At 45.2% G+C, this 6,497-nt stretch overlaps 1 pseudogene; it reads left to right on the top strand.

Annotated features, from left to right (window-relative positions):
* Positions 1–657: 657 nt before the first annotated feature.
* Positions 658–6,384, top strand: LOC147797555 (uncharacterized; annotated as a pseudogene).
* Positions 6,385–6,497: the final 113 nt, after the last annotated feature.

Raw genomic sequence — 6,497 nt, 5'->3', positions numbered from 1 at the left:
GAAGTGTGTTAAGGGACGTGAGAAGCTTCCTAGGCCTTGTGTCATGTTAACAAAAGTACATCAGAGGCTTTGCAGAGATAGCTAGTCCCCTACATGCCTTGACAGAAAAGGCGCGAGAGTTGAGTGGAGTGAAGCATGCCAGCATGCATTTGAAGAGCTTAAAAGTAAGCTCCAGGCCGCTACAGTCATGGCATACCCTATCCCTGATGGGGACTTCATCCTTGACACTGATGCCAGTGGACGAAGCATCGATATGGTGTTGTCCCAGCTTCAGGGTGGGGAAGAGAAAGTCCTAGCTTATGCCAGCAGAAAGCTCAGTAGACCTGCAAGAAACTACTGCGTCACCAGACGTGAATTACTAGCAGTAGTAATGTACTAGAAAGAGTTCAAACAATACCTCTACGGAAGGAAGGTGACAATCGGAACCGATCATGCTGCTCTTCGGTGTCTTCTGAATTTCAAGAACCCCGAGGGACAGTTGGCGAGGTGGTTGGAAGTCATATCATAATATGACATAGAAATCCAGTGCCGCCCCGCCAGAAACATGCCAATGCAGATGGACTGTCAAGGAGACAGTGCAAACAATGTGGTCGAGAGGAGACAACGGAGACCGGGAAAGCTGAAGGCAGGAAGCCTGATGAGCACCCGACAGTGGAAATGTCGGCCAGGGGCGTAGTGGCCCAGCCAACGATTTCAAAGGATGAGTTGCAAAAGGCTCAACTCGAGGACACGACCATGAGTTGGGTTGTGCGAGAGAAGGAGAGGGGCAAGGACCGCCCTGCTTGTGAAGATGTATCTCCCACTCTCCTGAGTTTAAGACGTATTGGTCAGTTGGGACCAGTTAGATCAGAGAAGAGAAGAAATGGGAGTCAGATGACGGCAAATCGATCAAATGGCTATTGGTTTTGCCGGAGACGCTAAGGAAAGAAATCCTAAGAGAGGTACATGGTGGAAAAGTGAGTGGTCAACTGGGAATGAGTAAGACCCTGGCCAAGATGAAGTACATATATTTCTGGTCTGGGTGTCTGCAGATGTCAGATCATTTCTGCGGAGTTATGAGACCTGTGCAAGAAGAAATGCACCTGCTAAAAAGCAATGGGCGCCACTGCAACAATACCGAGTCGGTGCACGTTTTTGAAAGCCAAGCCATCAACTTGCTCGGACCACTGCCGAAGACAGACAGTGACAATCAGTGGGTTTTGATCATGGGACATTATCACACAAAGTGGATGGAGGCGTACCCCCTCACAGTTCCATTGTATTAACCTTAGCACTAAAGTTAGTGCAAGAGTTTGTGTACCGGTTTGGGGTGCCACAAGAACTGCACTCCGACCAGGGCACGAATTTTGAATCGCATGTTTTTAGTGAGATGTGCCAAATACCTGGTGTGTCAAAATCAAGAACTACGGTCTATAATCCCGAATCGGACGGGATGGTCGAGAGGCTTAATAAGACCTTAGTGAACATTGTGGCAGTCCTCAAAGATCCGAAGAGAAGGCAAAGAGATTTGGATAAGATGCTCTCATATGCCACCTTCGCGTATCGGTGTACACCACGAGAGTCAATAGAGGAAACCCCAAACATGATGATGCTGGGAAGGGAGGTCAGTATACCGTTGGATCTGACCACTGGGTGTCCAGATACGGAAAGTGACACCGAGGCAGTCTTTGCAAAAGACCTGCAAAACAACATGCAGAGAGCGCACGAGAGAGCGAGATTGCGAAATTACGAAATTACGACCGAAAGGCAACAGAGGTAGGCCTAAAGGAGGGGCAGCTGGTATGCCTGCATAATCCTGCCAAAAAGAAGAACGTGTCCCCCAAGCTCCAACTGCGTTGGAAGGGACCCTGGCAAATAATCAAGAAATTGTCAGATGTGATAGTCCACATCAAGTTGAGGCGGGGTGATAAACACCGTGTGGTACATGTAGACAGGTTAAAACCTTATGTAGGCGAAGTAGAGCAAGGGAGGGTAATGGAAAACCCTCAAACAAAGGAGTCAGAAGTCTCACAGAGTGAGACAGTACTTCAAGATGAAGCAAAGAGAAATGAAAAAGAGGTGGGCACAGGAGGCCAGGAAGACAGTCCTGAAGCCCAGAGTCAAAGTGCAACTAGCGATGTAGTCCAAAGCCCACAAAGATGCTATCCAAAAGGGACACATAGACTGCCCCAGCGCTACCGCTAGTCAAGCAAAATGGATGATAGAGGAACCTGAGGGCCCCTCCCGCCAAGATCAAGAAGATGGCCACCGTCAGCGTGTACACCCTGACCGAAGTCTTCGTGGATGGGAAGCGTGTTTGCCAGAAAAAGCGCCGGAGACCTACTTGGAGGCCATCGGGGTCGACGCAGAGTTGACCCTTGACCTTCCCTATAGTGCGGTGACAGCCAGAGCCAGGATGAGCTTCGTTAGAGTTAGTTTTGTAGGTTAGCTTTTCTAAGTTATTTACAAAGTATTTATGACATGTTTAACCCTCAAAGAGCCGGGTTTTTTGGCCTTGTCACAGTGAAGCATCCATACTTATCATCTGTGTGAAAGTTCATGTAAATTGATTAAATCTTTGCATAATTATGACTAATTAATTATTAATGGTAGGATACCACTCTGTCCTGTGTACGGTGTACTGCTGTGTACAAAGTCATGGTAGATTTCACGCCACGCTTCACCCTGCCTTCTAAAATTCGTCGCTGACACAGAACGCCATGTCCGATTTTCATAAATCTGGGATCAAAATGACCCTAAAACATTTGAATAAATTGTAATAAAGTATTATCACGCAGAAAATAATCTTAGAGACGTTTTAAGAAAAAACCAACAGGGGTATTCCGCCCCCCCCCGCTCTTTGAGGGTTAACTAACTTTGCTAACTACCCTTCCCCGCTCGCTAACGCGAGAACGGTAGTATTTACATCAATACCTTCTGGAAGTGTGCGTACAATCTCATTTGTTCAGTGTACTATTTTTGGGTCTTCCTTGTAAATCTTTGATTCACATGTCTCACTATCCCTTCTTCGCTCCACGACGTGTCTGTAACGTCTGACAAGAAACAAAATGTGGAAAAAGGAGAAACTCTCTCCTCCAAACTAAACTTTCTTCAAACATTGACCAGCCACACAAAATAGTCATTTCTTTTTAATGGTTGGGGTTTCTTTTACTCTTGTCCGACCGAGTATGTCTTTCAAATTCAGTATAAAGCCATGCCCGATGTACTTGACTGCAACTTTACGCACTTGGCCCATGGCAGTGGCCACCTTCCAAATTACAGTCTTTTGCAAGTTCAATCGACAGTCTCGGGAGCTTGGCCGCAACGGTCGCATAGTGGCCATGCACGCTTTTAGATTTATAGTGTAAATTCAAGACTGAACCAAAGTTGAATTCGGGAAACATGTCTTTTGCACATGCAAGAAAGGAGCTTGAAAATTAATCCTGGTGGTGCTTTTCCAGAACTCTTGGACAGCAAAAATAACGTGCAACAATTTTCAAATTCGTTTTGTCGTATTTTTACTTCTTTAAAAAAATCACCCCGAAAAAAGTCCTTTGTAAAATATTTGCTACCATATTAATTTATACAAACTGAAAAATAATTTGATCAAAAAGAAATAACCTGCCAAAATGTGAACTCTCACTGTATATAAAATACATGAAAACCAGTGCAATAAGCCTTTTTGTGAGTTAAATTTGAATAAAACCTGGTACACTGAATTCCTTAAATTCACGTGAACATAATAATTTGAATTCTCCATACTAAAACCGCCGTTCCTGTACCTCGTTAATCGGGGCTTTCGCTTAGTTACATAAAGGACGCCTTGCAACAGTACACTCTTCTCCATGAGTAAAAAGGGCACAAAGGAGCCAGTCCATTCCAGAGATGGTGGTTGCAAGTCTTTGCAAAAGCTTGCCCTGAATCAAGAGGTATAGCAAAAGCGTCTTTAGTCTGGGGAATTCAAAATGTTATGCTTATGTTCAATTATGCAACTCAGTGTACCAGATTTTATTCACATTTAACTCGTAAATAGCTTATTCGTTATTCTTGTACGAAGATGAACAGTTTAACACGGCTAGTCACTGGGTAAAAAGCTCAAATGAAAACAGGAAAAAAAATACAATTTTACAATTTATAAAGAAAAAAACTTAAAGAAATATTTTTCGTTCGCGAAATATTCTAAAGTCTAATTTAAGCATAAACAAGTCGACAGGAATGGTGTAAGGTTGACTCCACTGAATCAATCAACTTCAGGTAGGTAAATCATCACTTTCATGTAAGCTCATGAAATGAAACCAAACGTTTACGACCAAGGAGACCGAGGAACGATGTTACCGTTAGTGAAATGTTATTGAATTTCGTATTTTACCTAACTGTATGTGACTTTTCCGAATTAATACTTGAGGAACACAAACGTTAAATAATGACATTGCTGTTTCTTAGGAATGTTTCAGGAACCTTAATTTTTTTTCAAAAATTATCAAACGTGACAGGACAGCCCCATCTAAAATCCCTATAGGCGGACCGTGTGAAGGTTCCGGAAGCTTGCTGCTTCGCCAAACTGATGAGCGAGTCCTGGAAATGGCAAAGCGCTTCACAGGTTTTTTTTCGATTAAACGTTATCTTTCTTTTCGTTATCGCACGGCAGGTGTCGGCGCTCGTTAGAGCGCGCAGGATACCATTACGTAATGCATTCCTCTATAGCCTATTTAGGGAAAGGGTTCTTTTTTGTAATTCGTTCTCGGTTGAGTAGCTTAACCTTGCAACCCCAAAGCCGCCCACCTACAAAAAACAAAACAAACCAAACCAAACCAAACCAAACCCAGCCAAGCCAAACCAAACCAAACCAAACAAACAACCCCCCCAGCCCCAAAGCGCTGTTTCATCGGTTGAATCGTTGGCCTTCCCTCCAGAATGTCGCTTGCTTGGTTTGAAACGCTGAGCTCTATATACTGCATGGGCAATTCTGCTCTGCAAATCGATGCTTTTTACTCGAGGGTTTTAGCACATCCCGCTGCTGGCTGTCGAGGCTTTTACGCAGGGGTTTTTGCGTATCTCGCTGCTGGCTGTCGAGGCTTTTACGCAGGGGTTTTTGCGTATCTCGCTGCTGGCTGGCGAGGCTTTTACGTCAGGGTTTTAGTACATCTCGCTGCTGGCTGTTGGGGCTTTCTCGTCGGGGGTTTTAGCACATTTGGCTGCTGGCTGTCGCTGCTTTTACGCCAGGGCTTTAGAACATCTCGCTGCTGGTTTATCTTTTCCGAATTGCCTAGACAGATGGGCCACGACGGCACACGACACCAACGACCCTAAGATCCGCAGGCTTGCCCCAAGCACTCTGCCAAAGCTGCTGATGTCTGCAAGGGCAGAATCTACAACAAAGAAGTACAGCGCCAGTTGGAGGCAGTGGGAGCGTTGGACTTCATCGAAGGATAACACCCAGACGTTTCCCATCAAGCCCATGGACTTTGCCCTTTTCGTTGTTTGGCACTGGCAGCTAGCAAGTTCACAGCCGACTCTTCTGCGGCCACAGCGAACTGGGTGCATAGCCGCATCGGCCTGCCATCGCCTACGGATCGTCTATTGGTGAAAACAGCCCTCCGAGGTTAGAGTAGACTTCTAGCCACAAGCCCCAACAGAAAAGAGCCAGTGACTCCAGAAATCTTTGCGAAGCTTTACGATGCTTATGGACAGCCAGACGCCGCCTTGGACCAGCTTCGAACACTGTTCATATGTTTTATCTGTTACGCCGGTTTTCTCAGGTTTAGGGACATTAATAATATCTGCTGGGCTAATCGTAACATAACGATCTTTAGGCTTATAGCCAAATCTAAATCCGATCAGCTTCGCTTGGGTTGCGACATTACAATCGCCAGAACATTGTGCCAACATGCCCGGTCGTCATCACCGAGTGATATGTCCAGGTGCTCGGTGACCCCGCCGACTGAACTTTGCCACTCGTTCATCGTCTGACTCGCTCCCAAGTCATTCTTATTCCTACTAAATACAAGCTTATACATTAGTTACACTAGAACTAGAGAGACAGTTTCGCAAGCCTTAAGTAATTTTGTCCCGATATTCGTCAATTTTGGTTTGCATTAGTTACACTAGAAATAGAGAGACAGTTTCGCAAGCCTTAAGTAATTTTGTCCCCGATATTTGTCGATTTTTTTTGCATTAGTTACACTAGAACGTGGGACACAGTTTCGCAAGCCTTAAGTAATTTTGTCCCCGATATTTGTCGACTTTGGTTTGCATAGATTTCGAGCAGGAGGGCTTTTCCTGCCGCCAACGCTCAGATTCCTTCTCATTAATCCATGCACGGCAGATGCATGGAAGGCAGAAAAGGCCAGAAACGCATATATCAACCAAATCGAGACGCTCTTTTGTTACAGTCCGCCGCAATGAGAATGTAGGTCCTTGCAAAGCCCGAAGTCCCGGCTTTATTTTGAACGATTGGCATGTAGGATACAGTGCTGAACAGCGACGAGCAGTATCTTGACCGTATCTTGTTCAACTCG

Source organism: Acanthaster planci, linkage group LG10, assembly GCF_054643075.1.
Source record: "Acanthaster planci isolate LZ-2023a linkage group LG10, COTS_SCS, whole genome shotgun sequence".
Taxonomy (NCBI): Eukaryota; Metazoa; Echinodermata; class Asteroidea; order Valvatida; family Acanthasteridae; genus Acanthaster; species Acanthaster planci.
This window is presented reverse-complemented; position numbering and strand designations above follow the sequence as displayed.